Genomic DNA, 18,240 nt, shown 5'->3' with positions numbered 1-18,240 from the left:
TCTCAATCCGTTACCGGTGGTGGAGACGCAGAAAAATTTGCGCTCGGCATTAGAATTCCCGGAAATCGTGCCAGAGAAATTAGCAAAAGAGGTTTCTTTGGGAAGGATGGATGGTCCGTTTGTTACGCCACCCATGAGTAATTTGCGTATCTCCCCGCTGGGTTTGGTTCCCAAAAAGGAGCTGAATAAATTCAGGCGTTTACATCATTTATCCTTCCCTAAGGTTGCGTCGGTCAACGAGGGCATAGACCCCGAGTTTTGTTCCGTGGTTTATGCTTCCTTTGACGCGGCTGTTGAGTGGGTGAGAAAGTTAGGACCGGGTACCCTATTAGCGAAATCTGACATAGAGTCAGCATTCCGCCTGTTACCGGTTCACCCGGATAGTTTGTATTTACTGGGTTGTTTTTGGAATGACAGCTATTTTGTGGATAGGTGTTTGCCAATGGGCTGTTCCGTGTCTTGTGCCTATTTTGAGCGTTTTAGTTCATTTTTAGAGTGGGTGGTTGTTCAGGAATCGGGTTGTTCATCTATTATTCACTACCTAGACGATTTTCTGTGTTTAGGGCCGGGAGGATCTAGAGTTTGTTCCTTGTCGTTATCTACGTTGCAGTCTGTTTTTGAGTGGTTTGGGGTTCCATTGCCAGTGGACAAAACAGTGGGGCCAACAACGGAGTTAAGTTTTCTGGGGATAGTCATTGATACCCTGCGAATGGAGTGTAGATTACCAGAGGACAAGGTGTTGGATTTGAGGGGGTGGCGGCCGCATTGAGGGCGAAAAAAGATTTGCCTGCGGGAATTACAGTCTTTACTGGGCAAATTGAATTTTGCATGTCGCATTCTCCCGATGGGCCGCATTTGTAGGAGGGTGGCTTCTGTGACCGGGGGTATTGTGGCTCCGCACGATTTCATCAGACTGGGCAGGGAACTGAAAGGGGATCTAATGGTGTGGGATTCGTTTCTGCAGCGTTTTAACAGCAGGGCATTGGTTATGAGTGGGGTTGTTGATAGTTTTGATTTGTTCACAGATGCTGCGGGTGGGGTTGGTTTTGGGGTGTACTGTCATGGACAGTGGTGTGCAGGTAGGTGGCCAGAATCCTGAGTGTTAAATGGCTGGGTTAAAAATGTGGCGTTGTTGGAACTCTATCCAATTGTGCTGGCAGTCACACTGTGGGGTGAAAGGTTTAGGGACCGGAAAGTTAGGTTTCATTGTGACAACTTAGGCGTAGTGCAAGCGATCAATGGTTTGACTGCCTCTTCTCCCCCTGTGATTTGTTTATTACAGCGGTTGGTCCTTATGTGTCTGTCTCTTAATGCTTGGGTGGTGGCAGTGCACGTGGCAGGGTCTTATAATAGTATCGCTGACGCACTTTCTCGTTTGCAGTGGGAGCAGTTTCGCCAGTTGGCCCCAGAGGAGAGTCCAGACGGGTTGGTGTGTCCAGAGTCGTTGTGGGAGATCTTGGAGGTACAGTAGGATATCTGTTGCAGGCATCATTAAGTGAAGGCAGGAGGAGGGCATACGATAAGGCCTGGCGTACTTGGCAACGGTGGTGTGATGACCTTGGGGTCGATGTGATGGGTGGGGAAATCCCGCTATTACTGTTCATTGGCCATGTGAAGGAACAGGGATGGTCGGTCGCACAGATGAATAGCTGCATGGCGGGGTTGGCCTTTGGGTTCAAGTTGCAGAATTCCCCAGACATCACGAAGTCCTTTTTGGTGCGACAGGCGTTAAAGGGGTATAGGAGATTTCAGCGGGTGAGAGACACTCGACTTCCGGTGTCTTTTTCTCTGTTGCTCCAGTTGGGGGAGCAAGTGGCCTTGGTCTGCCATTCGGCTTGGGAATTGAGGTTATTCAGATTAGAGTTTGCTCTGGCCTTTTTCGGGGCGTTTCGTTTGGGAGAGTTCGTGTGTAGCAGTGCGAGTGGTGAGGGGGGATTGAGCGGGGAGGACGTAATTTTATATGCCGACAGGTTGGCGATTTATCTTAGTTTTTCTAAGACAGATCGGGAGGGAAAAGGTCACTATATAACGTGTGTTAGTTTAACGGGTTGTAGAGGGCCCGAGCTTGGCCAATAACCCTACTCATGGTTCTGTTATATAAAAATACAACTTCAGCTGGTGTTGAGATGTGCTGTCAGTCAACTGCAATCATTAGAAGTATGAGTGCAGCTCCGGAGAACTACTGTAAGGTCATGCATAGCAGATGACCTTTTAAACTGGACCTGCCTCTATGTTAATTAACTCTCTCTACTTTGGTCATTCTCATTCTATCAAAATATTTTTCAGTCTGCGAGGAATAAGATGTAAGCTGTGGACCTCGAAGCTGTGTGGATGCAGCTCTATCTAAAGTCACTCATTTACTAGCGGCTGAAGCCCTCAGAGAGTGACAGGACTTTTAGGAGTTAAAATCCCTACCACCTCTCCCATCAGGAATGTAAAAAGTATAAAGTGAAGCTCAATGACTCTCTCACATTGGGACCATATAAGGAATAAGTTTCTCCTGTTATTCAATGAAATTGTCTACCTCGGTGATTAGTCCTGGAGTCTTACTTCACGTGGATTCAAGCTATTCTGTTTTCCAAATGGTTATACATATAAAGCATTAAAAGGGGTTGTCTAACTAATCTATCCTTGTGATAGGCCATCAATATTACATAAAGCATTAAAGGGGGTGTCCAGCCTCTTAAAGTTAATCTATCCTAGCACTCGTTCTTTACAAGGTTTATATACATTTTCATCATATGACACAACAAAGAAGGAGTGCATGACACACCGATGTAGAAAAAAATGCAAATCAAATCAATAATTAACTCCTCCTGAGGAAGCGACCTACACGCGAAACGCGCGTCGAGGAGCGCCATTGCCCTGGTGTCTGTCCCAGCTCTGTTGGTATGTAGCCCCACACATATATGCATTACCTGGCATCTCTGACTTGTTGTCTGTGACGTAGGTTATATTGCTTAATGGTCCGTGAGGCTGGTACATCATTTACATAGATCTCTTGTTTTCATGGCATCACATCCATTAGGATACTTGGCCATTGATGTATACTATGTTTAGAGATTCTAGCATTTCAATCTATCAGGCTGGGTGGACATTGGGGTGATGTAGGATTGTAGTAGTCCCTGCTTACTTACCCATATACATTATGCATCATGTATGTCTTTTATTGATATTATAATAAAATTGATTAGCATTTTTTCTACATCGGTGTGTCATGCACTCCTTCTTTGTTGTGTCATTTGATAAGTTGCAGGAGTGTACCGCTTACATTGAGACAATAGATGATTTAATACATTTTCATCATGCAGACTGCTGCACTTATATTGGGCAGAGTAAATTTAGGTTTGTAAAAACAGTTTTTTTTGTTCCACCGATTACTATAGGTGAATTAAAGGGGTCGTCCAAGACTTAAATATTAAAGGGAACCAGTCATCAACTTTATGCTGACCCCACTGAGGGCAGTATAAAGTAGTGACAGAAATGCTGATGTCAGCGGTGTGTCACTCATCAGCTAAAAGCAAGTGGTTGCTGAGAACCAGCATCATAATGATTGCAGCCCAGACCTTGAAAAGAGTCAAATCTACCTGAGAAGAGTCCTGGTTATTCATAATCTTCTGCTCTCCTGCCCACCTGATGATGATTGGCAGTTCTCTACTGGAGAGAAAGAGAGAAAACTAGGTAGAAGACTGTCAGTCATCAGCAGGTGGGCAGGGAGAGCAGGAATTTATGAATAACCAGGACTCTTCTCAGGTGGACAGGACTCTTTTCCAGGCCCAGTCTGCAATAAATGCGATGTTGGTTCTCGGCAACCACTTACTTTTAAATGACAGACCGCTGAAATCAACTCGCCTGTCTACTTTATGCTGCCATTAGTATGGGCAGCATAAAGTTGATGACAGGTTCCCTTTACTGAACTTTAGGATAGAGGAGGGGGGGGGGGGGGAGGAACACAATACAACAGCACCCTGGATATCAGATAAAGTACAATAATGCCATAGTCACAAAAATATTATAGTGCTAATGCTACGCTCATTTATAAAGCGAGATGCTTGGCCAATGCATTTTGTACAAAACCATCTGAGCCCGTCTGCCGTACATCAAGGCGATCTCTGTAAGACTGTTCCCAACACTAAATACTACCCACTATGCGAAACAATCTTCAGGAAGTGTTGGATCCACATGCATACTGGGTTCACTCTGCCTTTTACCATTTTTTGGTGCCATAATTGGCTCCATTACTTACAAGGGATGCAGGTACTAACATGCATGCTGAGCACACTCCATACCTTTACTTGTGCTAGACACCTTCCAATGAATGTAGTGAAAGCAGGCCACAGCTTTATATTGAAACTAATTAAAATTAGCCTATGGGGCAGACAGGCTAATCAGGAGTGCATGCACCAAAGACTGATAGTGAGCTCCACTGGGGGCAGTAAGTAATGATAATGTCTATAAAGCATATGGAATAGGTTGGTTCTATACAAAGAGAAATAAATAATAAATCCCTCAATAACTTTGTCTTCCTGCAACTCAGTCTTATGCAAGTGAATGCGCGTGGGCTGCAATACCAAGCACAGCTGCTATACAGTGGACGGCAGTACGGTATGAAGAGGCTCAGCGCCTAGACGCGTCCCCGTATTTTAGTTCTGTCCTTTGTACAGGTGAAGAACATTGAATGTCTTTCTTCTGAAAACCACTTGGCAAAACCAGATCGGTTGTACAATGTTGGTGCCATGGCATAAACCGCGATGAATACTTCCACCTATCTAGCAAGCTATGGACATACATTGGAGCACAATACCTTTGGTCTACTGGACAATGGTCACACACACACACACACACACACACACACCATAACACTCTTACATCACTACCAGCTCAGACACTACAAAAGTCGCAATTCCTTAAGACCGCAGATTACGAGAAGAAGGAAAGTCCTTCATAATATTCTGGTAGCAAAACCTATTTTTTTTCCCTTTGTTTTTGGCGTGAAGCGTAATCCCACAGTAACACAAGCCATAGCTTGCCCAGATTTAGCCGCTGAATAATCACTACAATCACTCATTGTACGGTATTTATCCAGATTAATATTTAGAACATTTTTGTGGATCGAGCTCACAAGCTGTACTTTCGCTCGGGTCTACTTGGTAAGTGTGGATTTCCTTTCATCTTGGACTTCATTCTCCGATTCTTTACTAGAGTAGTGTAATCCATTGTTTATTGGAGCGTGGGCTACACCGCAGAGGAACGGCGAGTTACAAAGTGTGAGATCCAGCCAAGGTTTTATGGTGACAGTCTGGAATAATCATTTCTGGTGAACTAAACAAAAAACTTCAGCTTTCGTGGAAGATGACTAAAAGCAAAATAAACCATTATAAGGTTATTAGTGACCAATTCTGAGCTTCAATACATAATGAAGTTTACACGTGACAAGTCGGTTTAATAAGAGTATAGGAACAGCTTTGTGGCAGGCAACGCTGCCAAAGGCAGTTTAACCACTGATGTTCAGTGAAGTTGGAGAACCTTTCATCTACAAGGGGTTGTTCCATCTGATTCCTGGCAGCTTCTTGGTAGAGGTACCTCCAGATGACTTCACACTTTTTTTTGCAGTGTCCACTCTTAACCTCTTTCACACAGGCGTTGCGGGAACATGAGCGATTTTTCCACGCGAGTGCAAAACATTGTAATGCATTTTGCACGCGCATGAGAAAAATTGGCATGTTTGGTACCCAAACCCGAAGTTCTTCAGAGAAGTTCGGGCTTGGGATCAGTGTTCTGTAGATTGTATTAATTTCCCTTATAACATGGTAATAAGGGAAAATAATAGCATTCTGAATATAGAATGCAACGTAAAATAGTGGTTGAGGGGGTTAAAAAAAAAAAAAAAGTGTACAGGAAAAGGACCTATGGTGATGTCACCACATGATCCACCACCTGGTAAAAGATCATGTGATGGACCATATGATGACCGGAGTGACATCACCACAGGTCCTTTTCCTGTACACAGCACAGAAGAGAAGCCAGGCTGCGCGAACAAGTGGATTATAGAGAGTTAAAAAATGTTTTTTTTAACCCCTCCAGCGCTATTGTACTATGCATTCTGTATTTAGAATGCTATTATTTTCCCTTATAACCATGTTATAAAGAGAAAATAATAAAGATCAGGTCCCCATCCCGATTGTCTCCTAGCAACTTGCTCGCGGATGCTTGCGATTTTCACGCAGCCCCATTCACTTCTATGGGGCCTGCGTTGCGTGAAAAACACACAAAATAGAGCTTGCTGCGATTTTCACGCAACGCACAAGTGAAGCGTGAAAATCACCGCTCATGTGAACAGCCCCATAGAAATGAATGGGTCGGTATTCAGTGCGGGTGCAATGCGTTTAACTCACGCATTGCACCCGCACTGAAAACTCGCCCGTGTGAAAGGGGCCTTAGAGAAATGTGGTATTACATGATATCCATTGAAATGGGTAATAAAATACATGGTCTTGACGTTTCCTCCACAGTGGGAGCCATAGTTTGCAGCAGCTCTGTAAACTGGCACTAGGAGACCCCCCTCTGATACTCTTATGACCTAACAGGATACAGAAACAGGGAGTGTCTTAGAGATCTTTACTGGAATTCTGACACTAAGTTGTCCAATTACTCAGCATCTCTTTGCTTAAAGGGGTTGTCCAAAATTTTGATATTGATGGTCTATCCACAAGATAGGTCATCAATATCTGATTGGTGGGGGGGTCAGACTCCAGGCAACTCCACTGATCAGCTGTTTAAAGAGGCTGCAGTGTTCTGGTGAGCATTGTGGTCTCTTCCAAGGCCAGTGGTGTCTCGTCACATGGCCTACCATGCTCAGTACCATTCAAGTGAATGGGGCAGAGATGCAATACCAAGCACAAACATTATACAGAGTATAGCACTGTACTTGGTAAGCTGTGAGGAGGTCGCAGCACTCACAGAAGCACCGTGGCCTCTTCACACAGCTGATTAATGGGGTTGCCAGGAGTCAGACCCCTACCAATCAGATATTGATGACTTATCCTGAGGATAGGCCATTAATAGCAAAATCTCAAAACAACCCCTTTAATACATTTAGTGACAAGATTATTATGACCAAAATACATCTTACTGGAGTTTTCACAAACTGGACCATTAGACAAAAACGGAGAGAGTCTTTATCAGCGTAGGTGAACTGCTGATGGATGCTGGATCTGTTGAAGAGTTGCACAGGTGTAAAGTCGTTTTTTTCCATAGAAATCCCAAGTATGTACTTTCACCTAAGTGCTACTTAAAAAACTGCAATGTACAATACATAAATGAGCACCAGGATGCAGTCTATTGTAAGCCCTCCCCTAAAGGAGAAGATCCCTTGAAACCTTCAGAGCTAGAAGGCCTAGTAAGGTACAGGGACGGCCGATTCGGGTTCTCCGAAGCTTAGGGAAAGCCTGTCTTGCTTCTGGTTTCTACCTTAGCTAACCAACAGGAGTCGAAGTCAAGGTTTGGATCCCTCCAAAGGCAGGGGGGTTGGGGCACCTGCCCACAACCCCATCGTGTCCACCCAGACTTCCAGTGTGGACAACCCAAGAGAGCACCACACCATGAAAAGATCCTGAGATAGGCCATTACGATTGGGACACCCAAGGTACAAGCAGACTGATGCAATACATAACCTGAAATCAGGCAAATCAGAATGGGGACCGGCACAATGTTTCGCACCATGTTATAAGTAAGTAGCCTTAATAAACTAACTAGTAAATGGATGGATTGTTTTAAGCCTATATAGCAGGGGAAATTGTGAAGAATAAGGGCGTAAATACTCGGGTGAATATACTTTCTACAAGTATAGTTCCTCTTGTGCTGCCAGTACAATGCAAAAAAGGTACGGAGAGCACAGGGTGTACAGAAAATCTACAAGTCAGTCAAGCTAGTATACCTGCGTCCTGCAATTTTAAGGACCAAGCTCTGGTGTTCACTTGGGGCCAGTCCAAAACACACAATCATGGATTTTAATCAGTTCCTGGGATGAGCTATACCAGGATTACTGCTAAATAGGAAGATTACATAAGGATAGTCATATATGGAGATTTCATTTTTAGTTCTATATAAGCTAAAATTCTTCAGTCCCTGCTGACCCAACACTTCCCTGTAATGTATTCATTCTTTTGCTTAAAGGGGTTGTCTGCCCTCAATAATAGATATCGAAGTTGAGTAAAATAGTCATGTAAGTCACTTACCCAAATACTCTGTACAAATAATGCCTCCTGTTTTTAGTGTTAACATTTTTGTCTCGTTTTTAGGGTGTTACGTCCGCTCCTGCACAGCAGCGGTGGTCACGCTTGCGCAAATAATTCTGGCCTTTCCAAGAGTGCACGCATGCGCAGTAGCTCCCATCCCTGGCCACCCTGTATTGCCTCTTGGTAGCTCCCCTCTCAGGCCGCCTCGTATGTCCTCTGGTTTTTAATATAGAACAGCTCCAAGGTGGGATTACATTACCCAGCGCTGCTTGCCTGTGCCACCAAAGCAAGAGGCACGGCCCCCATAAAGCTGAAAGTTAGATTTACAGTTTAATTCTTGTATTTCGGTGCTACACTGCACACATGCTGTACATTAAAGTTATGGGAAAGATAAAAAAATTTTTATATATATAATAAATTGATGCCACCAGTTTATGTTCTACACTAAAGAAAAAATTGTTAGTGCATGGCCAAAGGTGGCATAAATGCTACGGATTCTCAGCACCAGAATTTACTGGGACACTGTATACAGAACTAGCAAAGTGGATATTTCAGAAATCTCATCCACACGATTCAGGAAAAAACCTGCAGTATAAACTGACTTGCGCTGCACGTTTTCAGTCCATAACATATCAATTTACCGGCAGCAATACAGAGGTGGAAGGAAAGTGGTGGAAGAGCCACTGCGACTCTTGCAGTAATGTCACTGCAAAAACTGTGCATTTTGGGTGAATTTCAGATAAATCTGCAGTGAACAAACTACATGTGGATGTTCCCTTACATCTTCATTGTAAACAGGGTTAGGTTTGTGCCGACACCAAATATATCTCATCTGTGTACTTAGTCTTAAAAGGGTTTTCCAAGACTTTAATACTGATGACCTATCCTCAGGAAAGGTCAGCAGTATCTGATCGGTGGGGGTCTCACAGCCGAGACCCCAGAGGATCATCTATTTCAGCAGGCACTCGAGCTCGAAGTAGAGCTGCAGCCTTCTCCGTTCTCCAAGCACAGCGCCGTACATTGTATAGTGGCTGTGCTTGGTATCGCACTGAGCCTCAATAACTTCTATAGGGCTGAGCTGCACCTAGGTCATGTGACCGAAGACAGTGACATCACTGGTCTAGGAAAAGCTGTGAGAAGGCCGCTAGGCCACTGCTTTATCGAACAGCCAATCGGCGGGGTTTGCGGGTGTCGGACCTCCACTGATCAGATACGGATGACCTATGCAAAGTCTCAGAAATCCCCTGTTTTGATATCTCTGCGTAAGATACAAAGAATGTATTTTAGTTTTTTACTATAGAGCATGTGTCTGCATGTGCACAAAATGGAACATGGTCAGACAGCCTAGTTAGGATTGGGCTGCCACCCGTCACACATGAGGAGCATGCCAATAACTTGAGTAGATGGATAGAAGTGAATATTGAGGTTTGCAGACAGTCCTCCAGACCAAGAGTCATCATCATTTGACCCCTATAGGTAGAAGCCACAGAGCCACGTTAAAGTGCTGGACTACTAACCCAACACAAAACCACTGCTCACATAAATACAGTAAAGTATTCCCAACTACTTTACTGTCTACTGGAAATAATTGTGATGGCCATTATCAAAGAGACAGTCATTTCTTAGGAATGAGGCCGAGCTAAAAAGGAAAAAAGAAATATATGTTGGTCCCTAGTTCGTATGTGCCCGCATTGCTGAGAAACATGATGTCTCGATACAGGCAAAATGAGCCTCTAGGTGCAATGAGCCTCTAGGTACACCTAGAGGCTCAGCAATCTCCAGGGCCAGGTGAAACCATCATCATGCCTGGCCCTGTCAGTGCAGCAGTTGGAGAGAGAGCTGAGCCTTTAAGTGCATCGACAACACCCCTGTTGCTCCTAGAGGCTCATTTGCATATATTAAAAACATAATTTTTCTCCGCAATGCGGACACATATGAACATGGTACCAACACAGCTGCCAATCGCACATGTAACAGGTCAGCTAGTGTCATAGGTACAAATCTGCTGACAGATGCCCTTTGACAACTCCATCACATGGGTATGACTGGTTAGAAAGCAATCATTTATTACGGATTTGTCTATCATCTTAATGATCACTGTTAATGATTTAACAATGATCATTTTTCTAAATATATTTCATTAACAAATACCCACCCCTTAGAAAAAAATAAACCTATACTTACCTGACTGTTGTCTTCCGTCTCCCCTGGTTACGGCCACCGCTCTTCTCAGGAATCGCGGTGGCCGCGCATGCGTCTTTTCTTCTCCCAGCCGAGCGCTGTACTGAACGCGCACGCAGAGTCCGCGCATGCGCCCTGGTAACTTCTTCCTGGCAAGTATACTATACTGGCCAGGAAGAAGTCACCAGGTCTAATGCGCGGACTCTGCGTGCGCGTTCAGTACAGCGTGCGGCCCGGCCGGGAGAAGACATCAATGAAGATGGAGCCCACCCCCTGCAGAGTGCCGAAACCAGGAAGGACGGAGCGCCGGGAGCAGGTAAGTATCAAATAGCGTGTTGAGAAACCCCCTTTAAATTTAAAGGGGATTTCAAGGGCCTTGGGATAATATATAGATATCTTAAGGATAATGAGAGGAATTTATCATTGTCTTTACACCACTATTACAGCATTAAAAAAAATTTTTTTTTTTTTTAATGGCACACGTCAGAATAGTGCCATAATTGAGTTTTCAGGTTCTCGACAGTTTTCTAAAGTGGCCCGAAGGGGAGCGGGAGGGGCGGAGTCTATCACAGCCAACCGGATTTACTATAACTCGTGCGATAAACTGACGTAAGCTAAAACTCAAGTCTAGGCCAGCCCCTGGCTGGCATAGAGTCGAGCTTCTGGCACACGGAGGGCCAGAGAGGAGCCAGATTTATTAAGAGGCATCTGCCCGTTAATAAATAAGGCACATCATACCCCAATACATGGAGGATCAAAACGGCAGATCAAAATTGGCACACTTATTTTGCGGACCAGAACAGCTGGCCCCTAATAGAACAGTCTTATACTTGTCTGTAATGTGGACAATAGTAGGACATCAATTTTTTTGCGGAACGGACATATGGAAACGGAATGCACATGGCATCATTTCCAGCCCCCTCTGTCTTCTCCTGAACCATCATCTAAATGGACATAAATGACCTGCCGGATATCCAACTACTGGCATCCCTTATGGAGGAAGGGAGTAGGGAGATTGGTGAGGGTCCATTTACGGACCTCAAATTGTCCTCTACTAAAAACCCGCCCCTTAGTGATGGCACACCACCTGACATTTTTCTCAAGGTCGTCACAGACCAACTGAGAAAGCTTGACACATTGAAGGGGACTGAGTCCAATCTCCGGAAAAGGGAGATTGAGGCCCTAATTTCACTGGAACGCGACAACTCCCTTGTCATTAAACCATCGGACAAGGGAGGGAATATTGTCGTAATGAACTGTGACCAATATAAGATCATGTGTCTGAACATTCTCAGTGATAAATCATGTTATCGTGTGCTGGAATCAAATCCTACTGAGATGTTCAGGAGGCAATTGAAGGACCTCTTGGACACAGCACACGATCATGCCCTTATCAGTAGATCTGAATTTGAGTTTTTGTTTCCCAAACATCCCCAGATCCCTTGTTTCTATGGGTTACCCAAGGTGCACAAGGGACTTACCCCTTTAAAGGGACGTCCTATTGTGTCAGGGACTGGGAGTTTGACACATCCAATCAGTACATACGTGGATAGGATTTTACGACCATTTGCGGTGTCCCTATCCTCGTATGTACGTGATTCTATGGATGTAATCAAAAAATTGGAAGGAATACATCTTGGTGAGAACGTTATGCTGGCCAGCCTGGATGTTGAGGCCTTGTACAGCTCCATACCCCATGATAGGGGGTGTGGAGTTGTGGCCTCTTTCCTTAGTCAACGTGGCACCCATTGCTGGCAGCATAACGAATTTATTCTTGAACTAATGAAATTTGTCCTTGAGCACAACTGTTTTATCTTTGATCATCGCATGTACCACCAGCTCAGGGGAGTGGCGATGGGGAGCCCCTGTGACCTTCGCCAATCTCTACCTGGGCTGGTGGGAACGTGAAGTTGTGTTCGCGGATAATCAGAGATGGGCTGACCACATTAATTTGTGGTTACGCTTCATCGATGATGTATTGATTTTATGGTCTGGGAGTGTTGAGGACTTCAATCGGTTTGTTTCAGACCTGAACATAAACACTATGGGATTATTTTTTACATCAGAGATCCAGGAATCTCAAATCAACTTTCTGGATTTAACCATCTTCAGGGACAGGATGGGCAATATTGGCACACGGCTGTTCCGCAAGGAGACTGCAACAAACAGCCTCCTTAGTTGGGACAGTTGCCACCCCCTGCCCCTGAAGAGGGGAATTCCAAAAGGGCAATACCTTCGGGTAAGGCGTAACTGCTCCAGTATGTCGGATTTCAGAACGGCATCCAGTGATCTACGAACCAGATTTAGGAGTAGGGGGTACCCACAACATGTACTAACTAAAGCGTACCAGCATTCACTGGCACAAAACCGGGATGCCCTCCTTACCCCTAGGTCGGGATCGGCTGGAATGGACCAGTTGCGCATCATAGCCACATATGATGAAGCACACAACACAGTGCGTGACTTGCTGACGACCTACTGGGGTATTCTTAAATCAGACCCAGATATTGGGGATATGATAGGCGATGTACCTCTAATCACGTACAGACGTGGACGTAGTTTGAGAGATCGCCTGGTGCACAGCTTTTTTCAGGGCCCGACTACATCCACATGGCTGAGTACCAGCCTCAAAGGGACCTTCCGCTGTGGCAGCTGCGTGGCTTGCCCTGCAATCCAGACTGGCGCTACATTTATCTGTAGCGTCACCGAACAGAGATTTACTATTAGATCATTTGTCAATTGCAAAACAAGAGGCCTGGTATATTTGGCCACTTGTGTTTGCGGAAAGCAATATGTGGGTAAAACCACAAGAGAATTCCGTAGAAGAATAGCAGAACATCTAAATGACATCCGCAAAGGGGCGGATACCCCGATTGCTAGACACATATCGACCATGCACAACGGTGATGTGGATGTCATCAAATTTCAGGCTGTGGAGGTGGTCAGAAGATCGCCAAGAGGAGGCGACTTTGATAGGCGGTTATTGCAAAAAGAGACACAGTGGATTTACCGCCTATGTGCGCTCCAGCCCCAGGGACTAAATGAGTATAATTCCTTTGTGTGTTTTCTCTAGATCCCTGGAGCTGAGGTGCAACGGGGGAACATTAGGGGTGATGACATACTGCCCACGATCCGTGTGTCTCAGCGGCATGGACTACTAATGACTCTATGTCATTAGATCACCTAGGCAATTGAGGGGGCTAGGAGATACCAGGGGTGTGATAGTGTAATTATTGGTTGTGGATTACTTATACCACATCATACCATACACTGCCCCTTTAAATCAGCCTGATCACAGTATTGCCATCTAGTAAAAATGCTGCTGGGTCTTTCCTGACCCTCCTGTATTGTCTCCACCACCACCGATTGATGTCCTCAATTAATTAAATTAAATAAAATAAATAAAATTAAATAAAATACAATGTAGTTCATACCACTTCATGATCCCTGTCCCGATCGGAGCTATACAAACGTTGCCAGGGTAGTAAGTCGCCGTATATATCTACTCTAACTTTAATGTAGAATGTTATTACATTCATCTGGGCCGGTCTCATCGAGGGGGCGGCACAATGGGGGCGGGATGGATGATGCGGCGATGCCGTGCCTCCTGCGTCCTCATTGGCCGTTCTGCAGGCGGGGCTCAGTTGAGGGGAGGAGGACTCTCCTCATATTCTGTGCACCTGAGCGGCCGCGTTCGGCCACCTCGTACTTACAGCTGCAGCCTCTGTAATGGAGGCTCAGCAGCTTTGAATATTTATCCTGCTAACCACAGATACACGCTCCTGACGAGCCTTATGGCGAAACGTGTTGAGTGTGGTGTGGGGATGAATCAATGTTCATTTGTATCTGCTTTGCGCTCACACTGCAGTTGAGGTCTGCGGTTCTCAGCCCTCTGCAGTTAGATGAGCAACAGCAATCCAGATCTGCCTGTTTCACCCAGCTTAGCTTAGATCCAGTGATTCGTGTCTGCAGGGCCGATTCTTAGACATCCGTTTCACATGAACGGATGGATTCAATTGAGATCGGCTTCTGCAGGCAGATGTTTATCACTGGATTAGTCTATCCATAACTTTAGTCGAGGGATCCATGAGCTGGTAGTGATTCAGAGCACACTGACCGCGCCTTAGTGCTTACTTCTGTGGAATCAATTAGCACGGCCCCATGGCCCTCTGCTTTCACTTGCAGTATAGCACTAGCCTGCGGCATTTCTAGTGACCCCACCCGCAGCTGCATTTACCGTGTATGCGGCTTATAGGTCCTCATATCGACCCTATACTGAATGGATGGTGTCCTAGAATTTTAATATAGGTTAGTCCCCCTTCCCTTTTGTTTTTCTGATTAATAAAGTAACAGTTTTAACAGAAATGTAGCGTTCCAAACGACAGTGATTTGAACCATCATCTAAGCTGAATTAGGCTGGGGCAACATGGTTATCCTGGGTGCAACAGCTGTTGTGCGACCAAGGATCGCAGTGCTGTTATAGGAATGAATGGGGTTGCAAGCTTGACTTGCAGGTTCGCAGCCAAGGCAATCAGGTCGCGCTGGGACCCCATTCATTTCTATGCTGTGTCAGCATCCAAGATCGCTGTATAGCACCAACCTTATGATGACGTCCAATCCAACATCTGTAGTGAAATGTTAACTCCTTATAAAAAAAACTAATAGCAGAGCAGATACTGAACATGTATTAAATGGTTCTGGAGTTCCTGAACGTAACCAGATTTTTCATGGGAGGCCGTATGACTGGAAACAGATCAATATATAACCGCAGGTTACACAGCAAAACGCAAAATCAATGCTGTACTAAAGCTCTAACCCAAAGACTATTCTTATTAGTAAAAGTGTACTCTGAGGAGATCCTACGTGCAAATCTCCACCGTGCTAAATACTACGCGGCCAAAGGTTCATATACAGCTGTACATGTAATAGACCTAACAAAACAGTCCAGATTGTTACGGTGGAGGGAAGTCACATTTGTAGAATATGGCCCCCCTGTGTCACATGATTTGAATATAACTACACCTGCTCTGAAAGGTCCTCGACTCTGCAACACTACTAATGAAGACACAGGACCCTCCACAGGTCAGAGACAACCTTGTGGAGGGGCGTGTCTTTTCTGCTGCAGCGCTCTCTCCCCATCACAGCTCAGGGGGCGTGTCCATGCTCTCCCCATCACAGCTCAGGAGGCAGTTGAAGGATAAAACTGAGCATGTGCGGCCACCTTAGTGAGCCGGACAAAGAAATTAGAAAAACAAAGCAGGTGGCGCCATACAGATACATTTTATTAAATAACTCCTGGCTATACATTATACATGCAATTACAAAAAGTATTCAGATACAGGTGCAGTTTTGAAATCTGTAGAATATTTTTTGTGGGACAACCCCTTTAGGTGGGAGATACATGATATTCCTGTGCCACTTTTCTGGCGTAAAAAAAATAAATTAAAAAAATTAAAAAAAAAAAGACTTTTTAAATGGCACTTGCGACAAGGGGTGTGGGGACGGAGGGGAGTTGGCCCGACACTTCTCTTCATTTGCACCAGTTTTCTGGCAGAAACTAACACAAATCTACGTCAGCTCCCGTAGATTTTGTTATGTCACAGACTGCTGGAGGATGCACCTAATTTATGAAGAGGCCTGTGCCTAGTCAGAAATTAGGTGCATGCACCAGCAAGCGCAAGAGATTTCAAAGATAGACATAAAATGCTGGTCTATGATAAATCTTCCCTTAACAGTCTTGGAAAGGCCTAGGAACGGCCCAAACCGCACACAAACTGAGGATATGTATCATGACTTGAAGATGCTGTAGACTAACACAAGCCAACATGGAGTTGGAGAAGTCTGTTCTTTTTTGTCTTAATTGTTTGTGCAATAGTAAAAAATAAATATATATATTTTTTTTGTGTGTAAATCCAGTGCTACAAACCACAATTTTAATTCTAGGGTGTAATGCAAAAAACTGGAACAAGAGAGGTGTGGAAATAATTTTGCAAGGGATCGTACAATTTAGCAGTAGTATATAGCCAGTTTTCAAATACTTCAATTACTAATCTCCTATAGACCGAATACTTCTAACCACAACTATATCTTACCTCATTAATAATAGAGTTTTCCTTAGTGGAAGGCATTTAAGAGTCCACACCAGTCACTGTGGAGCAGCGGTTTCAATGTTCCTTTCCCCTGCCCCCACCCCTTATGTAATAAAAACACATGCATTTCTCTTATTAGCAGCTATATTTTTAAAAACAATGATGAGCCGGTGTGCATAGGTGCTCTTTAGGAGTCATCAAAATTGGATAAAAACTAAATAAAGAAAGTAAATATAGTTAAGGCTACTTTCACACTAGCGTTCGCCGGTCCGCTCGTGAGCTCCGTTTGAAGGAGCTCACGAGCGGACCCAAACGCCTCCGTCCAGCCCTGATGCAGTCTGAATGGACGCGGATACGCTCAGACTGCATCAGTCTGGCGGCGTTCAGCCTCCACTCCGCTCGCCTCCGCACGGACAGGCGGACAGCTGAACGCTGCTTGCTGCGTTCGGGTGTCCGCCTGGCCGTGCGGAGGCGTGCGGATCCGTTCAGACTTTCAATGTAAGTCAATGGGAACGGATCCGCTTGAAGATGTCACCATATGGCTCAATCTTCAAGCGGATCCGTCCCCCATTGACTTTACATTGAAAGTCTGAACGGATCCGCGCAGGCTACTTGCGCACTTGCGAATTTTTTTTAAAGTTATTAATGCAGACGGATCCGTACTGAACGGAGCCTCCGTCTGCATTAATATGATCGGATCCGTTCAGAACGGATCCGATCAAGCGCAAGTGTGAAAGTAGCCTAATGCACAACTCTGGTAACTGAAGTGCATTTTAACCCCTTGGTGACATAACTAATTTTAGTCTTCAGGACCAGTAGCATTACACCAATTTCAGTGAACCGTATGCAGCCCTGTGCAGGAGCCTGGTTTGCGTTGTAAAAATAATTGAACACTATGGTATATGAGAAGACACCTTCTCCAGCAGTGAAATATACAGCGATGGTCATCACTATTACTGCAGAGTGTAAGGGGTTAGAGAAGTGGTCTGCATGCTTTATGCTATAGGTCTATCTAGTATGGACAGAATGGGCACTGTGTAAAATGATTTTTGCGTGTGGGTTACAAATGTTTGGCACAATTTGACGACATGATCTGGACGCTGGTAAACATCTGGGTCATGGCAGCAATAAAAAGCCTAATTAGGTGCAGAGGAGTGACTAGATGAATAAGCGCTCATCGTCTCACTTGATCTCTGGATATAAGCCCATGTTACCCTCCCTCTGGGGACATGTACAAAACCCAGGGAGAAACAGTCTCTACTGTGCAGCCTGTCAGCACTTCCCCTCTGGGCCCCCCTCTCATCCTCCAGCTGAAGGGTGAGAGGGCTGTGCTTCATATCTAAAAGCTTTGTACCAGCTGAAGATGTGATGCTGGTCTTGTTTGAAAGCAGACAATCTAAGCTGTTAAACATGACAGACTGCAGTTACAGGCTGAGCTACATTAAGAGAAACAGCCTTTATAATCCACATTGGGAGTGAAAACTGCAGGCATTGCAGCTCTCACTTGACACATTTCTAAGGAGTGTAACTCAACACATATTGTAGCTTGTGCTGCGATCTTAGATTGGATTACAGCTATGATCAAAATTGTGGCTGTAGCCCAATGAGGGGCTAAAGCCATCAGAAGTATTTCCCCTTCTGTAGCCACACAGCCCCCAAATAGTGTTCCTTCAAAACACTATTGTCCCCTCCTTCCTGCACCAACACTGTTTGGGATGATCGACATGAGCGCC

At 44.9% G+C, this 18,240-nt stretch overlaps 1 protein-coding gene across 2 annotated transcripts in view; it reads right to left on the bottom strand.

The window, feature by feature from the left end:
• Positions 1-18,240, bottom strand: part of STIM2 (stromal interaction molecule 2) — a 96,116-nt gene that overhangs the window by 28,934 nt on the left and 48,942 nt on the right. The gene's annotated exons all lie outside the window — the stretch shown is intronic.

The sequence above is a fragment of the Bufo gargarizans genome, chromosome 1 (assembly GCF_014858855.1).
Source record: "Bufo gargarizans isolate SCDJY-AF-19 chromosome 1, ASM1485885v1, whole genome shotgun sequence".
Lineage (NCBI taxonomy): Eukaryota > Metazoa > Chordata > Amphibia > Anura > Bufonidae > Bufo > Bufo gargarizans.
The sequence above is the reverse complement of the archived record's forward strand: the minus strand, read 5'-3'. Positions and strand labels throughout refer to the sequence as shown.